The sequence below is a fragment of the Pleurodeles waltl genome, chromosome 3_1 (genome assembly GCF_031143425.1).
Source record: "Pleurodeles waltl isolate 20211129_DDA chromosome 3_1, aPleWal1.hap1.20221129, whole genome shotgun sequence".
Classification (NCBI taxonomy): domain Eukaryota; kingdom Metazoa; phylum Chordata; class Amphibia; order Caudata; family Salamandridae; genus Pleurodeles; species Pleurodeles waltl.
In genome coordinates, this window is record NC_090440.1 from 1,494,104,481 (window position 1) to 1,494,126,030 (window position 21,550).

A 21,550-nucleotide genomic window follows, 5' to 3' on the forward strand; every position below is an offset into this window, starting at 1 on the left:
AGTGATGGTTGTTCAGCTTGTTTTACACTACCTGTATTGACATGTCATCTTCAAGCAGATGTCAACTATTAACAGCTGGAATTATCATGATTATATATGAAGATATAAGATTCCCCAACATAGCATTCACTCCAGATAATGTGTGTGGCACAAGTTTCGTAAAGGACATTTCTTTGCTCTTTAGGAAAACCAGGAAGTATTAGTACATTTTGCCTTCAAACCTATGTAGTAAAAATTACCGGATGGCTTGCATTTAGGTAGCAATGAAGATTTAGTATGTAGATCTGTAAAATTCCATATCTCACCTTAGTGACCCAACTCTTAAATGCAGTCAATAACAACCCTTTGGCCCTATCCACCATGAACACAGTCCTCAATTATTTATTTTCTCTTTTCTATATAGCACATCGTGGATTACAACAAACTCACTTTAATCATATATACGTTTAATTTATCGAAAGAAAACACCCCATTATAATTCACATTAGAAAATGGTATTTATAAAAAAGCTGCATGTCAAATCCGTCTCTCATTCGATCACAATTTTTAAGTACTGGCAATCTTAATTGATTGAAAGGTAAGTAATTATTAATCCCAGAGGTACACTAAGGTTGCAAGGAATCCTAAAAACTAAGGGCCAGATGTAGGAAGCACTTTGCGAGTCGCAAACGGCAAAATTTGCCGTTTGCGACTCGCAAATGCGTGTTTCCTATGCAGAAATGCATTTTGCGAGTCGTTACCGACTCGCAAAATGCATTTCCGAATCGCAAATAGGAAGGGGTGTTCCCTTCCTATTTGCGATTCGCAATGGTATGCAATTCCATTTGTGACCGCTTATGCGGTCGCAAATGGAGTCGCAGTTACCATCCACTTGAAGTGGATGGTAACCCATTCGCAAACGGGAAGGGGTCCCCATGGGACCCCTTCCCCTTTGTGAATGGACCCCAAAATATTTTTTCAGGGCAGGGAGTGGTCCAAGGGACCACTCCCTGCCCTGAAAAAACCGAAACAAAAGGTTTCGGATTTTTTGAAATGCAGCTCGTTTTCCCTTAGGGAAAACGGGCTACATTTAAAAAAAAAAAAAAACTGCTTTATTGAAAAGCAGGTCGCTAACATGGAGGCCTGCTGACTACAGCAGGCCTCCATGTTAGCGAGTGCCTATACTTGCTATGGGGCCGCAATTTGCGACCCACCTCATGAATATTCATGAGGTGGGTCATTGCGACCCCATAGCGAGTTGCAGTCGGTGTCTGAGACACCGTACTGCATAGCAATTTGCGAGTTGCAAATTGCGAGTCGGAAGGACTCGCAATTTGCAACTCGCAAATTGCTTCCTTCCTACATCTGGCCCTAGGTGCTGTAAATAAGACAAACCAGGTAGACGTCTTAGCAGACAAACGTGTACAAAATCAACTTTTGGAGAAAAATCCAACCCTGATTCCTCCATGAAGGTTGCTCTTGTGAAACTGTATGTGCTTCAGTGGAAGAATTGCGTGTCAATTTGAGTAAATCTATATTATGCCAGTTTATCTTATCTCTTTTTGAACATCTATTTACGATTGTGGCTCGTTAATTAAGTTCCGTCCCGTGACTGTCTGTTAAAGTGAATTATTATCCACATCATTTTATATCCCTGATATCTAGAGAGGCTCTTTTTACAAACAGATCTGTTGTGTTGCGAAACTAAAAATATATTTAGTGCACACATCAAGTTGCTTACATGTTTAAAATTCAAGATTATATTCCATTGGGTATCGTTTACAGAAACACTGAAAACAAGCTGTAAGATTTTCTAGATTGCAAAATCATTTCTCTGGGATGAAAACAGCTGTTTTCAGGACATGTTATATTCTTACCTCTCAAGCATTAAAGTTATATATTGAACGTAGATGATGACAGCGTTCAGTCCACTTTCAAAACAAAAAATCTGTTCTAATCCTCTATAATTACACTAGGAATGTTGATTTTTTCTGAAAGTGGGGTTCGACACGGGTAAGATATTTACCCTTAAATTATGCTGTTGCTTGTGTCTGTAAATCACAGGCTAATGGATACTTTACTGTTCTGGAAATTGTGTTACTTAATAGAATGGATAGCAACCAATCAAACATACACTATCCTCACTGAGAAAAGAAAAATAATGTAATGTCTAGCCCCATGGCAAAACGAAGTATTTCCTGACTTGCTTGGTTGAAGACTTCTTACAGGCCCAGGGAAGCGTTGGATGATGAGTCTATTCCCAGGAAATATTGGATATTTCCCACAATTGAAGACTTGGCTCTGTCGTTATTAATAGTTTGTTCAAAAGTGCAATTAATAAGTGAAATGATTATTTTGAAGGTATGGTGAATGGTAATCGAGAACATAACTTGCATTTCAAGCAAGGGACTGCTAACTAAATGAAGCATAGTATTTAATTCAAAGTGAATGGGAGTTAAAAATTGGGCTTACTCTGATTAAGTACAAACAATGTTATCAATAAGAAAATGTACTCTCAATTAATAAAAGCTGATAAGATTGTAAATAGAATTAATGATGAGTAGGTAAGTTTTTTAATGCATAAGTAGTTAAAACTGATGCGTATTGCATAATCATCAAATAAACAATTAAAATAATTCCCTGCTTAACAGTAAGCATATAACCACAATAATGTACTAGTAAAAATGTTAATTAGTCAATAAAGTTAGTTTTAAATTAACCTATTTAGCAAAAAAAAATACTAATCTAGACTTGAGCACGATAGCCTAATGTGATAAAACAGAATAGTAGGGTGACTGGGGCTAGCTGGTCACTAAAGTGCCAAGGGAAGCAAAGATCAGTAATAGTTATTCAGTGCAAACACAAAATGACTCCTTATCAGTACATTTGAGTGGTCCATGAAGTTAGTTTTAAAAGTATCCTCTTTAGGAAGAAAAGCATATCTAGTTTTGAATAGGGTAGCCCAATGTGATAAATAAGAATAGTAAGGTGACCGGGACTAGCTGGACTCAAAATGACTCTTTATCAGTGCATGAGTACCTCCATGTTAGCCCTTTGATGAAGAACAGCATGGGTGAAACCTTCCTAGGTCTCAACCAATCGAGTGAGCAACTTTTTAAAGTGCAGTAAGAATTTGGTAGATCTAGCCACCAGCTGTCTATTGTGTCCATTTAAAAGCCCCATCATGACTGAGTGACAAGATCTAATTCGTAAAGCTTTCAATGAGGGACATAACAATTACTTTCTCATTGGTAAATACACAAGAAATGTAGAATACTTTCAGTCAAAAAAACACAAAGGCGACAAGAAAGGACTGGCTGGGTTTGCTTCCACAAAGGGACCAGATCCTTGGATGGAAAAACACCCATGCGGATTTGGAGAAGAAAATGTTAAATGGTGTCTGCAAGGTGAGTCGTGAGATAAGGCTGGGGATGATAGGCAGTGTATGTATGAAGGACAAACCAGCTGTGATCTTGTCTCTCCATGTCAGCTTTATCAGATATCCAGAAATAAAGTTTGGAAGCCTTGGAAACCTTGTTGGTAATTTTTTTTTTTAAACAAAGGGAAGGCGATGTTGGTATCCCCTGCTACTTGTAAGTTCAAGTTAGTCAAAACGTGCCTCAGGACACATGGCTAACAAAAATTGTTGTCAGGTTGCAGCCCCATTTCCGTCCAACATAGGGTAGCCATGAAATCGAAGCTTGATGGAACAATCCAAATTCCAGCTTCACCTGTGCTTGGGTAAATACTTCGGTAGGTAGAAAATGTACTTACACAGAACTGACTGAAGCTGGTTAAGCTGAGGGGCATCAAACCCTTTAAGTAACTCCTATCCATAGGTTAACGATAAAGGACTTTCGCTCTTATAACTTGCAATAGATAGCTCTGCGGTGTGCTGCCCAACTTGTTTTGTAACTGTATAAAGGCAAAGCATAGCTTGTGAGCCAACCCTTGTATTTGCAATAAATGCTCTTTAAAAGTTAAACTTGCATCCAGCGTTACTCCAAGATATTTATAGTGTTCAACCTTCGCTATCAGTTTGCCAGCTGCCTCCCATTTAAACTTGGTGCGACTGGCATTTTGTTACCCAAAAAGCAGATCACTTTGGTATTCTTGAGCCCCCATGAGGTCAAGTATTCCACCAGTTTGGAAATTATGCTCTGGAGACCCAACTGTGTCTGGCTGAAAAGCACAATATCGTCTGCAGATTTTAAGACACATACTCATTTGTTTGCTAATTTAAGGAGGTCACATGCTACTTCCGCTAATCTAGAGTCAAGATCTGCCACACAGATGTTAAATAAAGTTGAGGCTAGCAGGCACCCCTGTTCTAATCCATTAAACATAGGGATCTTCCGAGAGATTCTGTCACCATTTCCAATTTTGACCTGAACCCAGGTGTCTGTGTTCGAATCACATCTAACAGTTTTGGTGGTAAACCGCAGTTACCCATACTTTCTAACACAGCACCTTATCAAAGGCAGTTTTGAAATCTACAAAGCAGGCATAAAGTGACACGTGTTTTCTCTTGGCTTTCTCTGCAAGAAGTGAGACCGCTAGAAGATTGATCAAGGTATTCATTCCTGCCCTAAGCCCCGTCTGCATTTTTGGAATGATTTTAGTTGCAGGCGTCCACGCTTCTAGGTGTAGTAATAAATTCGAGGCAACAATCTTAGCTTCCATGTCTAACAAGGCAATTAAGTGGTAATTTGTTGGTTTTGATTGTGAACCAGCTTTATGTATGGGAAGTAGAATACTGCCTCTCTAAGGAGATGGTATGACATTGGTAGTAAAGGCCTGGTTGGACAATGGAGTGAGGATTGATGCCCAGAAGGGTTGAGCTTGCTTAAAAAGACGGTTGGGAAGACCGTTTAGGCCAGGGGCTCCATTACAGGTTAGCTCCTTGAAGGTTAACTGCAGTTGTGCATTAGACAGCCATTGGGTTTCCAAAGAGGGTTGGATTTGGATAGTTGGGGGGAACCTTCCACTTTTGGCACTGCGGGCAGTATGTTCCTTGCTTCCTGATCCTCCGAGAATGCTACCATAATGAAAATTGACCATTCCATATCTGATATTCAGGCTATATGGAGGGTGGTTCGCCCATTAGCAAGGGAGTTAATTTCATCCCAAAAGCGGTGGCTATTTTTTGTTTTGCATGCATATAGAAGCTTCGACTAAACTTGGGTCTGATAGGACTACTCGGCAGACCGGATGTTTTTGTTATGCTGTTGCCTTAAGGCTGTGATTTGATGTCTGGAATCATGGCCAGCCATTGGGACATGTGGCGGAAGCTTTCTAACGGCCTTATTTCATTTTCTTTCTTCTGACCGAAGTGCGTTAGTAAACCATGCAGCCTCTTCCTTGTTGGTTTCACTATTGTTATGATTCTTGGTGCAGATTGCTGCAAAACAACCCAGAAGCATCATAGTCAAGGACTCCCAGAAGTGCGTCAGATGTATACCATGTACGGGGTTGTACTGTTGTACAAAATTAGATATAAAGAGGATTAAGGGCTCAATTTCCGCACCCCACCATAATAAACGCCTCAAATTGTAAGCAAATAATTTGCATATGGCGATCTGGGGGGGTCCAGCAGCAATTTGATGCGCTGGCCAAAATGGTCACTCTCTACTCTGTCAAAAATACTGTAGTGCAGAACCATAGGGAGTAGTTCCAAGTCAACAAATGTATAATCCAAGATAGAAGAAGACTTATGCACAACTCTGGTAAAAGCTGCTGGTTGATCTTGGGGTAAACTGCCGTTTAGTGAGTAAAGAACTCTGAATTCCAAAGCCATAACGCATTCTTTCCTGAGGTGATCATTTTTATTGTAGGATTTTATTACCGGGGGAATTTTGTTGCCCTCACTCGACAGGGACGATTGTTTATGATCAATATTATTGTCTAATAGGTGCGTATTAAAACCCCCCAATAGGACCAGCCACGCGTGGGGAAATGTGTGTTGTAAGGATTTAACTAATTCGTATTGGAGCTCAAGTTTCCCTGCTTTGCCTTTTTTATTCATGTGGATATAGAGATTGCAAACTAAAAGGCAGGACTCTGGAACTGAATGTTAGGTGGTTGGAACTGAAAATTGAACACATTGAGCCCATGAGAGGTCCAAGTCAATCACAGCATGATGCCACATCAAATGTGGTCCAATGTAAATTGACATTTCACCTGCTGCTCTGCCTGCCTTTGTTGATTTTGTGGCAGTTAGGTGATATTCCTTGTAGCCTGTGATTGTAATCAGCCTCTCCGACTATGTTTCCTGTAACAAGACAATGTCGTATTCTGGTCCAAGAGCTCAAATATAATATGCTAGAGCTGTGGCTACTTGAGATTCAAGTTGCCATCCTATACACCCTGTGTGGCAGATGATTCATTGACATTAGATGCTTGTCTCATATAACTGGGAGCACCAGGGGCCGCTGTTTGTTGAATCCTGAAAGGGGTATAAGGTGGCAGTTTGAAAGGGCCAATCACTCCGCTTAACATCCTGGTTCTCTCGGTGTTATTCCATGTGAGTAGAACTTGAGAAAACTGTAAAACCTGGGGTTTCAGATGGAGTTTGAAGGATGTGGGATGTCCTTCAAAAAGTGTCAAAAGTCTGGACTGCCAAACTAATGATCTCTTTATAGTTGACAGGACCATCTTTTTCCTGGAAGTCAAATATATGCTGGTTCTATTGTAGGATACCTATGACCGACTGCCTGTTGGATGTTATGCCATTGGTCAAAGTATATCAGGCTTATTTAGAGTGAATGTTTCAACATATTTTGCACTGTTCCGATCTGAGTATCCCAAAAAGAGAAAAACAATGATCCCAAATACTGGATGAAAACTTGCAACATGTCAGGGACACTTTTTGCTTTTCAACAGGAAACTCCTGCTTTGTGAGTTTGTTTTTGAAAAAATAAGCTGCAGAAATAAACATTGTGCCTGCTCAGCATAGTGTCAATGGTTTTAGTGGGGATGCTACAACAAAGGCTCTGCCTTGTAGAAATCTCTAACACCCTGGTTCACTAAGATTTTGCACCAAGCTTCTGTCACTTTTTTGGCACAGTTCGTTTACAAATTTATTTTAGTATTTAGAAAGTCACACAAAGCCCAATTTCTGTGTCTTTGCATGGTTTTGTAAAAATAAAGTAATACAGGGCAGCACACAGTGCTTCCTTGAGCTATCTTGTGTCAGGTAGGTATTACATGGCTGAAGCATGAGTGTTACTGTGGATCCACCCATGAATTTTGATGCAAACCCATATTTATTAACACTTGCTAACATGGGTTTGTTTTAAAAGAGTGTACATACTTGAGGCTGGCCTAACGAGGCAAAATATATACATTTCTCCTTATTACTTTTTCTTTGCATGTGTACTGCATTTTGCAGCACACACACAAAGAGGAAAATGCCTCTAAGATTAGTTTTTGTGCATTAATGCATGTCTTCCTGAAGAGAAGCTATTCTAACCACATTGAGGGCTCCATTCCGTTGCAGCATAGGGGTACCTGTATTTGCACTAGGCAATCAGAAGTACTCCAGCACTACAAGAGAGAAGGACTGCACCATATGTTGCTAGCTATGGCAGATTTCATTTCTCCCTCTTTGGTGAAATTCAGCACAGCATCTTCCCGTGTTGCATTGTGTGTCAGCTTAGTGAATCTGTCCCTAAGTTTGCTGGTCAGTCTTCCAGCAGTCCAGCACAGTAGGTTTTTTCCCCTGTCCTGAGATAATCATCATGAGGGGTACTGGTGATTCTGGTGTCCCCGGTTGGCCTGCTGGAGGTGTGAATGGCCCCCAGGAAAGAGCCTTTCACTCTCCTAAGTTAAGCCTGTCTGTTCTGTGCTCCAACTGCCAAGGCTTGATCTCAGGTTTGAATTACTGAAACCTAACAGCATTATAAGGTATTATGTTTACTTCTACTCAAGGATGTACAGCCCTAAAAAAAAATATCAGTGTTGTCATACTATTAATGCAATATCGTTTTTGGTAACTGACCACTAGATTTAAGTTAATAATGCTAGACTATGTGCCATTTTATAAATTAAATCTGTGTTTGTGAAATATTTGTCTGCATGCAAGTAAATGTCATTATTTCTACAAAATAACGAATAAATTGGCAAACCTAGCAATTCATATTTTTGGGGATTAGTAATTACAAAATGTATTTCAAAAATATTTTCTCATTTAAGTATAGAACATATTTAGGTGGAATTATTGAATTTTCTACAGTTACAGCACCATCAAGTGATAGTAGGAGTATGAAAAAAAGAGATTGAGGTTATTTCCGTAATCACTTCATTTGAAGGCCACCTTCAAACTGTGAGAAGAGAATATGAATATTTGGAAATAATAGACACAAGACTTCCATTCTACTTTCTGCTAAATCAACCACATAGAATAGGTACCTTTAATTAATGACTTCTTCCTCATGATCAGTCAAAAATATATTTTCCTAAAGATATATACATCCTTGATCAGTGAAATGTTTAAGCATATTTTAAAATTTAAATATTTCTTATAATCTTTATATTACTAAAATTATGCCCAGTAAAATTTACTTCAGACATTTTTTGGAAGCGTATATGCAGAACACAAAATGTTCTAGCATGGGTTATTCGAATATTCTTCGTTTTTTGGACTGTGCATGGTGGGTTAACCTGGAATTCTTAAGTTTTCAACATAAACGGTGTTAGAAATTGGGTTTCTGGTTGGCGGGGTATAAATTCTGTCCAAGCAGGAACCACAATCCTATTTAGGGTAAGTCAGATACACACCATAAATAAACCTGTTCTCACAATCTTGGAGCTTGGCACAAAGCAGGCAGGGTTTACTAAGGAAGTAATGTGTGAAGTGTTTGTGCAACACCTAAAATGGTAAAACAGTGAAACACCACATAAAAAGACAGTGCACCTTGCTAGAAAAATAGATTCTATTTTAATAAACAACACAAGACCAAAATGACAAAAATCCAATAAAAATGGAATTCTAGATATATATTTTTTAAGAATATCTGTAAATGTAGTGTTTATAATCTTAAACCTCCAACCTGGGGTATCTGGTCAAGTTAGATTGGGGTAACTCCAAATTTTCTGAACAACCATGATGGAGCGTGGGCTAGCTACAGGGACCAACCTTGTCCCACTGAACAAGTACCTTGTGTGGAGGGTTGCATTGATGTCGAAGATCTAATATGAGGAGCAGTGAGAGTGATGAGAGGGTTATGCAGCGGTTCCAACCTGCAAAAAAAGAGCTGAGTTATCGTCGAGAAGCACAGTCATTGATGTAATGTCCTTAAACAGCAGTGTGGGATTGAAACCCTTTGTGATGAAGGTGATGCATTTTCATCAAACCGCACAGCTGGTGATGCAATGGCAATGCATCAGAGCTGAGGGCGAGGTACCACTTCTGAGCCACACAGTTGATGCTGTGATGTCTCTGTCCTCAGCAGCAGTAGTGATGTGTCAGCCTCAAGGAGAGATGCAGCGGTTCCGATTGGCTTAGTAACAGCAATGCGTGGATTTCTGTAGGGAGCAGATGCAGAACGCACTTCCAAGGGCCCAGGACTGCATTTTTAGCATTTGGCACTGTAGTTGGCAGAGTCTAGAAGCTGTAACAGAGATGGGTGAAGTCTTTGCTGTTCCTGAGACTTCAAAACAGGAGGCAAGCCAGCAGGCCCCTAGGGTTACTTTGGATTTGAGGTTGTAGAGATGCAGGTCAAGTCATTTCACTCCTAGGCAATGAGGGCAGCAGGCAGCAGAACAACTGTGGCAAAGAATTAGTCCAGAAAAGCCCAGCAGAGTTCCAGCAGGGTGACAGTCCCTGCAGCAGCACTACAGTCCTTCCTGGCAGAATGCCCTTATTTCTAGAAGTGTACTGATTTGGTAGGGTCAGAAGTCCAGTTATTATACCCAGTGGTGTCTGAAGTGGGGGAGATATCAAAGAGAGTCATTTGAAGTGCACAAATCCCCTGGCCTTCTTGCCCTGGCTCCAGACACAATACAGGGGGTTATGCAGCCCATTGTTAGGGATCAGGATCCAACCCATTAGGTTATATCAGCTCCTCCCTCCCATCCTTCCCAGGGTAGGCCACCAACATGCAGATTGCCAGTCAGTCATACCTAAGCTCCCTTTGTGTCTGGAGGGAATGTACAATAGTCCAGCTGTCATCCACCCAGATGTGTATTCAGAGTCAGGCAAAAGGCACTAGATGATTTAAGGTAAGAAAATGCCAACTTTCGAAAAGTTGCAATTTAAAATCGGACTTCACCATAAGTAGTTTTATTAATTTGTGAATCTAGAGACATCAAATCTGGGGGTCCCATCTCTTCCCAATCAGAAATTACACTAACAAATGTAATAAGACAGTCTCAGTTTTAATCTATGGGAGAGATAGTCCTTGGAGTAGTGAAAAACAAATGTAAGAGTCTGTCACTACCTGGACATGTAAAACTTAAAGGTACATGTCTAACTTTTGAAATAAACTGCACCCTGCCCTTTGGGCTGTCTGGGGCCTACCTTAGGGTAATTTATATGCATTAAAAAGGAAGGCTTGGACCCAGCAAGAGGGTTAACTTGCCAGGTTGGCATGGCAATTTAAAACTGCATACACAGGTTCTGCAATGGCAGGCCTGAGTCATGTTTAGATGGCTACTTGTGTGGGTGGCACAATCAGTGCTACAGGCCTACTAGTAGCATTACATTTACAGGCCCTGGGCACATTCAGTGCACTTTACCAGGGGTTTAAAAGTAAATTAAATATGACAATTGTGAATAAGTCAGTGATAAAATGTTTTAGGCAAAGAGCACATACAGTTTAACACTGGTCAGCAGGGGTGAAGTGCCCAGAGCCGTAAAGGCAGCAAAACAATGTCAACAAACAGGAGATCAGAAGGTAAAAAAGTAAAGGGAAACCATGACAGGGATACGAGGCCTAACAAGTGTGCCTGGCATCTGAAAGTGAGGAAAAATATCCAACCACTTGGGAGTTCTATTCACCAAGATGGAAGAACAGGGAGAGACCATCAGCATTAGCATGGTATATTCCACGTCAGTGTTTTACCATAAAGTCCATTCCCTTTAGGGAGATGGACAACCTTAACAGTTTGGTATTTTCACCCCTCATCTACATTACAAGGGGCCTATGGCTGTCTGAACCCAGAAGAGAGTGCTAAACAGGTATGGCCTTACCTTTTTCAGTGCTCAGACCACAAGAACGACTTCCCTTTCTATCACACTCATCCTCTGTTCCCTGGGAAGGCCACAGGCTGATGTAGGCCTTCTTCATTTAGCTGTGAGATTATGTCAACTACACCATGCTCTGAGGTGTCTGTTTGAAAAATAAGTTCTTGGGAGAAGTCAGGGGCCTTGAGCATGGGTGCTGTGCATGTTGTCTACTTCAAAATTAAAGAAATAAGCTTCGACTCTGACTGAAGGTCAAGCAGTTGCTTTACAAATTGATGCCAAAGAGAGTTAGGGTGCTTTTGAAGTGTTCCTGGTATAGGGAATGTGTTTGAGGATGTTATTTGTCTCTGGGGCTACATTCACCTCAATACCCAAGAGCTTCTCTGATTGTATGATATGAAGCAAAAGAGATTTGTTAAAACTTGATATCAAGCAAAAAAGAGATGTAGGAAAGCCTGAAGTGTTTTAAAAATATTTCCATGGGTGCTTGGAGTTTTCTGGGAGACTGGTGTCTGAAAACATATACATCTCCATGAATGGTGATTCCGTTATAAGTTGGTTTCCTCAGAGGGACTTTAAGATGTATTTGGACCCCAATAAACTGCCTTCTATGAGGCTCAAGGAGATTGTCGAAGAAGTGACTGAGGTGACAGGAAAGAATAAATGTGGGTCTCCTGTGAGAGGTATGTGGAAGAGTTTTCAAGGGTGCTTCAAAAACACTTGGGATGTTAAAAAAACTATGTGCATCTTATGAAACTCAAACCAAATTCAGTGCCAAAGGTATGCAAGGTCAGGAATGTACCATTAATGTTAAAAGAGACATGGCTAAAGAATTAACTAAACTAAAGGATATCAGAATCATTAAAGAAATAGAGACATCTGAATGGTTGGCACCAGTAGAGATGGCACAAAAGGCATGTGGTGAATTGAGGTTATGTATAGAACTCAGGGAATTGAATAAGAGCACCATAGTAGACCATTATCCACTCCACAACATTAACAAGATGTTGTATTTGCTGAGGGAGTCAAGAATATTTCTTCAGTTGACCTCATCTCATTGTACCATCAAGTGACGTTACACCCATTGTCATATGTTTTGACGTTGTTTGTGACACCATTTGGTACATTTAAATATGTAAGGATGCCCTTTCAATTAATATATGCGGCATCAGTCTTCCAAAGGACAATGGAGAGTTTGTTAAAGGGGTTACATGATGTAAAGATTTACCAGGAGAACCTACTAGTGTATGGAAACACGTCTGAGGAACATGACAAGAGAGTGGGGGCAGTTTTGCAAAGGATTGAAACTAGTGGATTAACTCTGAAAATAGAGAAGTGTAAATGCAATTTATCCAAAATTGAGTATTTGTGTCATTTGGTCTCGGGGTAAGGCATACAACTCAAACAAGGTCTGGTAGATGCCATTTGTAACATGCCTAGTCCCTCTAACATAGAAGAACTTAGGAAATTTCTGGGCATGGTGCAATGCTAAAGCTAATTTATTTTGATCTTTGCTGGGAAAAGTAAAAACATGAGGAATCTGAGGGACCTATTGTAGAAATGAAAAGAGTTTGTGTGGTGCTAGAAATGTGAAAAAGAATATTTGAGTCTGAATACCTGTTTACAAGATGCCCCATGTTTTAGTAGTTTTGAGCCAGGCCAAATTATCATTTTGATAACAGATGCCAGTTCTAAGGGATTTGGTGGGGTACTGTTACAAGAGATTAATAGTCCAGCAAGTTCCATACTATTTATTTCCACAATACTGAAGGGGGCAGAATTGAGATAGTTGGTGTTGGAAAATGGGTTATTGGTAGGGCAGGTAGGTACCTACACCTAGCAACAAGCCACTAACCTCCACATAGGTACAGTTAGGTCTCAGTAAATTAATCCCAGCTCAACCCTTGGTAGCTTGGCAACGAGCATCAAGGCTTAATTTAGGAGACAAAGTGTAAAGCATTCAAATATCACAAAACAGTAATTAAATAAAACACAGGAAACAGTTTAAAAATCCAAAACCAATTTATAAAAATAGTTTATATTTTTATCTTTAAAATGACACAAAAAGGATTAAAATCGGTTCAGGGGAACCGGAGATATGATTTTTTAAAGAATTATTACTTTTCTAGCGCTTAGAAACAAAAAGCGCCAATCGGGTCATCTGGTTGCACCTCGACCGGGGCAAAGTCAAACTTTCAGGCCGACCGCGATGGAGCCCTGCTCGGCTACAGGTCGCGGGAGGCCTCGGTTAAAAAGTTACCTTCTGACTTAGTCTTTATTTTGAAGTTTTTCTTCACCGGGACGAACCTGCCAGTTGAATCCGACCTCCTGGAGCCCTTGTCCGGATACGCGATGTAGGTTTCCTCGGTGGAGACTTTTACCTTCGGACTTAGTCGTTTTTTCGAGATGAAAATCCTTCGACCGGGGTAAACCTGGATCTTGATCCAACGTCCATGGAGCCCTTCTCGGATACGATGGCTGGGAGGTCCCGGTCAACTTTTTACGTTCGGACTTAGTCTCTTTTTTGGATGTTTTTCTTTACCGGGACGAACCACGAAGTCAGGCCGGGTCGCGGTTGAGGCAAGCCGGCTAGAATTTCCGCGTCGGGTCGGTCACTTTATGGAGCTTTTTTTCAAAAATTCTCCAATCTTTTCCAAACTTCTGGGGCTTCACCCAGATGTTCTTTCAAGGTTCTTTTGGGGTCCACAGCTCACCCCAAGGGTCCAGAAGTTCTGTGATGTTCCTTGGGGGTGCGGACTTCAACTCCCAGATTGCACCTGGCGCAAACTCCTTTTTGGCCACTGGGCAGTGGTCAGCTGGTCGCTTCTTTCAGGAGTTGGTGCAGGGGACTCTGGTTAGCAATTTTTCACCTGTAGCAAACAGGGAGTCCCTCCTTGAACCAGTTGAAGCCAGGCAAAGTCCTTCTTGTGGTGAAGCCCAAGTGTGCAGCTGGTGCAGTCCTTCTGAGTGCAGGGTCCAGGTGCAGGCCAGGGGTCCAGCAGGGCAGTCCTTCTTCTCCTTAAGTTCTTTCTTCTTGAAATTTGGTGGGGATCTGAGGCGTGGGTGCAGGTCTGCCAGTTTTATCCTTGCTCCTGGGTGAAAAGCAGGGGGGCCCTGGTTCTCCAATCAGGGACAGGGTCGTCCCCCTGTGATGACCACTTCCTGGGAAGTGTGGCAAAAATCCATCCCAGAAGGCAACAGTCTCTAAAAATCCAACATGGATGAATCTGATTTTTGGAGGTTACATCTGGCTGAGCCCACCCACTGGTGTGGCTAAAAATCATAAACACACCCCTCTCCTGCCCTCTCCTAATCTAATCAAGGGGGCACCTAATTGTCTGGGGTTGCAGGATGTGGGGGTGTTGCTGGGTGCTGCAAATGTCCTTCTCTGCCTTTGAAGACCAGTTTGGCAGCCCTCCCCCTTCCTGCCTCACCATCTGCTGAGGGGAGATTCACTCCCCCAAGCACATTCCTTTGTGTGAAGCCTGGCCACTTCACACATCATCAAGGCAGCCTGGCAGAAGCTGCTGCAGGCTGGCCAATCAGAGCACAGCAGCAAAAACAATGCAGAGCTGAAATTGGCAACTTTTTAGGTAAAGTCTAAACTTTTTACCTGGACAAGTTATATTAAATCCAACAACTGGAAGTTGTGGGATTTATTACAACAATCAATTTGATACCAAATTCTTGGTATGTAACATTTAAGGAGACTTTAAAATTTAAAATAAAGTCTGCCCATTCTAGCCTATGAAGGCCATTTACTTCAATGAGGGAAAAACGAATTTGGCTGTTTTTACCTCACCAGGGCTTATAAATCTATTTTTATAAAGTCCCTGCTTATAGTTACATGGCACCCAGCCCTAGGGGCACATAGGGCACACCTTAGGGGTGACTTATATGTAAAAATAAGGTAGTTTAAGACTTTGGAAGTACCTTTAATTCCAAAGTCGAATTTGCATATAACTTTAATTTAAAAGCAGCCAGCAAGGCAGGCTTGCTTTTAAAATGACACTGGGCACCTCAGCAGTGCACCTAGGTGTGCACCACCTATGCTGTGGTCCCTAAACCTACATGCCCTACCATATACTAGGGACTTATAGGTAGGTTAACTTAGCCAATTATAATTAGCCTAATTTGCATATCCATTTTACACAGAGCACAGGCCCTGGGACTGGTTAGCAGTACCCAGGGCACCTTTAAAGTCAGGAAAACACCAGCAAAAAGTGGAAAATGGGGGCAAAAAGTTATGGGGCCTCTGCAATCAGCCCTGTTTTCTCACAGTTGGTAATTGGAAAGGAGACTAGCCATATATTGGGCCATGAAGAAATTGAGCACATTTCTATGGGAAAGCCACTCTCAAATAAAAAGGGATCACTAACCCTTGAGGAATATCTTTACAAATAAGGAGATAGACAATATTTCTAGAAGAATCTGCACGCGGGTGGTGACACTCCAAGAATTTGGCTTTGATTTTGTGTATGTCCTGGGATTCAAGAACTCAATAGCGAATTGTTTGTCTGGATTGTGTGGCGTCAATTAATGGAAAATGTCACCTGAAAGTGATGATTGAGAAGATGCACTGTGGGGGGATGATTGGAAAGTGTGTGAAATCACAATTGGTGTTATACAAGAGAAAGAGTAGATCAACGAGATGCAAGCTGATTTCATTTTGCCAGTGTAATACACATGATAGTGGTGTGTTGGTGCTAGAAAAATGATTGTGATGATGGAGTTAAATCATGTTGGTGAATTAAAGATGAGTTGAAAGATGAGTTGAGCATTAAAGAAGGTTTTATGTTGAGAGTTAGTTGGCTCATACCCCCCAAAACTTTTAAGAACATTCATGCGAGTCACACAGAAATCTCAAAGAATGAAGAAAGAGGGCACGAAGATTACTGGTGTCCGGAATGGATTTAATGGTGGAACAAATGGTACGATGATGCTATGAGTGTCTGACCAGTGATAAAGTGCTGAAGTATCACGTGCAACCTCTAGCCTTACATAAGTTGCCAGTCCTAATGAAGAGATTGCATTGGATACTATGGGCCATATTTATACTTTTTGACACAAAACTGCGCTAACGCAGTTTTGCGCCCAAAAAATTTGCGCCGGCTAACGCCATTCTGAAGCGCCATGCGGGCGCCGTATTTATTGAATGGCGTTAGCCGGCGTTAGCCGACCGGCGCTGCCTGGTGTGCGTGAAAAAAAAACACGTACACCATGCAGCGCCGGCGTAGGGAAAAATGGCGTTTGGGCGTCCAAAAATGGGGCAAGTCAAGCTGAGGCAAAAAAATCGTCTTAACCCGAATTGCGCCATTTTTTTTGGGCGCCCAGACGCCATTAACATGACTCCTGTCTTAGCAAAGACAGGAGTCATGCCCCCTTGCCCAATGGCCATGCCCAGGGGACTTATGTCCCCTGGGCATGGTCATTGGGCATAGTGGCATGTAGGGGGGCACAAATCAGGCCCCCCTATGCCACAAAAAAAAATAAAAAAAAATACTTACCACAACTTACCTTTTCTTCCCTGGGATGGGTCCCTCCATCCTTGGGTGTCCTCCTGGGGTGGGCAAGGGTGGCAGGGGGTGTCCCTGTGGGCAGGGGAGGGCACCTCTGGGCTCATTCTGAGCCCACAGGTCCCTTAACGCCTGCCCTGACCCAGGCGTTAAAAAGAGGCGCAAATGCGGGGTTTTTTGCCCCTCCCACTCCCGGGCGTCATTTTTGCCCAGGAGTATAAATACCACGCACATGCCTGGGAGTCATTTTTTAAGACGGGAACGCCTACCTTGCATCTCATTAACGCAAGGAAGGTGTTCACGCCAAAAAATGACGCTAACTCCATGAACTTTGGCGCTAGACGCGTCTAACGCCAAAGTATAAATATGGAGTTCGTTTTGCGTCGAATTTGCGTCGAAAAAAACTACGCAAATTCGGCGCAAACGGAGTATAAATATGCCCCTATGATTCCTTTTTTGAAGGAAATGTTTCATAGAGTTTTTTTGTGGCATAAGGGCATAACTCATAGGAAGTCAACTCTGTATCATTCCAAAGCAAACGGAATGATAGAAAGACTTAATAAAGTTTCAATGGAGATTGTTCAACTAGCTGCTGTTTGTGGCAAGTGTTAGATGAAATGAGTGAAAGAAACGTGAAGATACGTGGGTTAACGTCTCACTCCACAAGTGGAAGATCTCCGTTTGTGCTACTTAAGGTAGAAAACCCAACTGCTCAGTTTGCCCATGTTGGGTTAATAAAAGGAGAGCATTGCCAGGTCAGCAGATTTTGGGAGAAGAAGTAGCAGGTAGTTAAAGAAACAAGATGCTGAATAGAAAGCAGGAGTTCAATGGTCGGAGGAATGTGAAGGAAACACTGTTGAACATGGGAGATTAGGTTAAAATCAAGCCCTCTGTGGCAAAGTCAGGTAATTCCAAAAACAGGATCTGCCACCTGAATAGGGGTGTAGGGTGTTCATACCCACGTGGATCGGTTGACAATACAAGTTTCTCTATGATGAAAAATAGTGATAGTTTTCCTCCCCCCCTGCGTGGGCAGAGTCACCATACTATAAAAAGACCTGCTTCTCTGAAGGACTACGTTGTCAGGTAATTTGAAATTCAGTAGAATAATGAGAGTGGCGAAATTATTTAAAAATGCAATCAAGACAGAAGACAACAGAATCTGCCACCTGAATAGGGGTGCAATGTGTTTATACCCACGTGGATTGGTTGACAATACAAGTTCTTCCATGATGTGTCAGAAAAATAGTGATAGTTTTCCTCTGCCCCTGTGTGCTTCTCTGAAGGACTACGTTGTCTGAGTTATAAAATTTGCAGTATTTTCTGCTGCTGCTATTTAGCTAAACTGTCTTTGCTCAAATGTCATGTGAATATATTTGACTTTCCTTTGTATACTTCACAAACAGCCCAACTGTTAGTCTGACCCAGATGTGATTCTAAAGGCAGGTACAGGCTAAGAATGGTTAAGCAAGAAAATGCCTACTTTCCAAAAGTAGTGTTTTCCAACAGACAATCTAAAAACCAACTCCACTAAAAGGTGTATTTTTGTATTGTGAGTTCAGAGATCTCAAACTCCAGATGTCTATTTGCTCCTCATAGGAAACTGCACTTAAAATATATTTAAAGGGAGTCCCCATGTTAACCTATGACAGAGATAGGCCTTGCTTTAGTAAAAAACTAATTTACCAGTATTTCAAGACATGTAAAACACACCAGTACATATCCTACCTCTTGAATACACTGCACCCAGCCCATGGGGCTACCAAGGGCTTAACTTAGGGGTCACGTACATGACGTAAAGGGGAAGGTTTGGGCCTGGTAAGTAGATACACTTGCCAGGTTGAATAGGCATTGCCAAACTACACACACAGACACTGCAGTGGCAGGTCTGAGAAATGCTTACAGGGCTACTCATGTGGGTGGCACAATCAGTGCTGCTGGTAGGTGGCACAATCCTGGGTACATCTAGTGCATTATATTATGGACTTACTAGTAAATCAAAAATGCCAATTAGGGATAACCAATTATAACCACAATATATACAGTAGCACTTGAACTTTAGCACTGGTCAGCAGTGATAACGTGCCAAGAGTACCAAAAAAACAGCAAAAGCAAAGTCCAGCACACAGTCAAAAAAACAGGAAGCAGAGGCAAAAAGACTGGGGAAACCACACTGAGGATGCTAGATCTAAGAGTATCCCTATGAATTCAAGGATAGAATGTAGAACTTTGGGAACAGGGAATCTAAGAGAGAGGACTAAGTTCATTAACCTGTACTTGAATAAACTTATAATGAATCTCCTTAACCTGTCAGTGTCACCTACTTCACAGTAAGCTTGGGAAACATTTTACGCTTAGGTGCTAGATTGCTTATCTATGCACAGATCAGTTACATCATCATACTTAAGTCTCCCTGTCCATACGCTTGCAATCTGGTTTTCTATATTGACATCACTTTAAATTAACCAAATGGTGACATGCATCACTCAATAAAATTCCTGTAGCTAATTACATGAGATATTTATTATATTGTACATTGGAAGTAGTGTTTGCAATTGAGAGCACCATACGTAGAAGAATCCAAGCACAGTACTGTTGTTAGTTCTCAGGAATTCAAGAAGTGGGTAGCCTTAAGGGACTGATCTAATACTAAAATGCACTTTGCTATACATGGTATCCTTGGAGTGGTTCCCCTAACTTTTTGCCTTCTGACCTTCTGTTTTTCTGACTTCATTTTTTCTGGTTTGCTAAAATGTAGGTGCTCTGTACTCCAAAACATGTTGATATTGGCTTAACCACAATTGCCATATTTAATTTACTTGTAAGTTTACTTGTAAGTCCTAGTAAAATGCACAGTATGTGCCCAGGGCCTTTAAATTAAATGCTACTAGTGGGCCTGCAGCACTGATTCTGACACCCTTTTGTATAGCCTGTCACTGCAGAGCCTGTGTGTGCAGTTTTAAACAGCCATGTCGAACTGGCAAGTCTACAAAATTCTCAGGGCTATACCTTTCTTTTTATTACATGTGAGTAACCTCTAAAGTATGCCCTAGTTAGCCCCAAGGGCAGAGTGCAACGTATTAACAAAAACGGATATCTAATTTTAGGTTTAACATGTCCAGGTAGTGAAAAACTGTAAATTAAAACTGTTTTTCACTACTGGAAGGCCTATCTATTCAATAGGTCAACATTGGGGTTACTTTAAAGCTACCTTTAAGTGTAACTTCCAATTTAGAAAAGATAGAAATTTAAAGTCTGGTGTCTCTGGACTCAAAATCCAAAAGCACATCTTATGGTGAAGTTGGATTTTAAATTGTAGGTCTGGAAATGCCACTTTTAAAAAGTTGACATTTTCTTTATTTAAGAATTCTGTTCCACTGCCTGTCACTGAATGCATGACTGGGGTGAGTGACAGCTAGGCCTTGTGCATACCCTCTAGACAGTCACACACAAAAGGAGATGGGGTGAAACATTTACATCCTGATGGCCCATCACCAGGCTGATGCGTCTTCCTGGGCTAGAATGGAGGGAGGAACTGACACACCTGAATAGGGTTGTGCCTGCCTCACCCATAGAGCTGCATAACCCCCTGGAGAGTGTCAGGAGCCTGGGAAAGAGGGACAGGGACCTTGTGTAATTCAAAGGCTTCTATCTGAAGTCCCTCCCACTTCAAAGGCTCAACTGTATATAAGTACTGGACCCCAAATCCCATCAAATCAGTACTTTTCTGATTCTGAGAACATTTTGCCAGAAAGAAAGACTGCTGTGATGCCAGGATGGGCTGCTACTCTGCTCAACTGCATTGCTAATATGGCCTGCTGCCTCTTGCCTGGGAGTGAGAAGAACTGGACGTTCCTTTATACATCCTCTGCAGAACCAAGTTACTTCAAAGGCTTGTTGACTTGCCCCCTATTCTGGAAGTCACAGGGCCATCAAAGTCTTCCCTCAACTCTGCTTCATCTGCTGACTCCGCCACTGTGAGTTTTGCCCTTTCAAGAGGTGCAAATCTAGTCTTGGGCCTTGAGAGAGGAATCTACAGTTATTTTCCTCCAAGCATCTACACATTGAGGCCATTGTGCCACAAGGAACTCCCACAGTGCCCTTCGACGCTGACCCAGTGCTGATTCTATACCGATGCGGAAACCGATTGCTAGGCGCAATGATGACGCAACTCCGATCCGAGGGCGTCACTGCACGGTTCGAAGTCAATGAATTGCCTGCATTGAAAGGGATGTGAAGCGACACAGGACCTGACTGCAAAGCTCGAAGAAGATGCACCTACCAAATTGCGTGAATCAGAACAGATGCATCAAGTCTTTGGTGCCGACTCTTGCTCCATCCAAGGTACTATTTCAGCGGTCCTGCATGCATCCTGTAGCCTGCCCACACTCCATCGTGGTCAGTCTGAACTGTGGATTTACCCCAGCCTAGTACGACCTCAAGTAACCTTTTAGCGCTATTGAGTTCATTCTAAAAAAAATCATCTTTTTCTGAACTTGTTTTACTGAGAGAGATGTTTTTCACTGTAATTGAAGTGTTTCACAAATGCTTTATACATTGCCTGACTGCTCTGTGCCAAGCTACCAGAGGGTGAGCACAGATTAATTTAGAGTGTGTAACTGACTTACCCTGACTTGGATTGTGGTTGCTACTTGGACAGGGTGCATACCTCTGCCAACTACAGACCCAACTTCTAACATACTAGATAAATACATAAAATGTTTCTTAAATTGGATTCAAAAGCTAATATTTGTGATTAAGATTTGTGATTACTGCACAAGAAGTAGAATAATACAAACACAGTACTGCTGTAGACTGACTTGAATTCAAGTATTGGGTAGCCTCAAGGGACTGATCTAACACTAAAGTG

The 21,550-nt window shown here is 41.7% G+C and overlaps 1 protein-coding gene across 1 annotated transcript in view; it reads right to left on the reverse strand.

The window, feature by feature from the left end:
• Positions 1-21,550, reverse strand: part of LRP1B (LDL receptor related protein 1B) — a 4,500,992-nt gene that overhangs the window by 520,208 nt on the left and 3,959,234 nt on the right. The gene's annotated exons all lie outside the window — the stretch shown is intronic.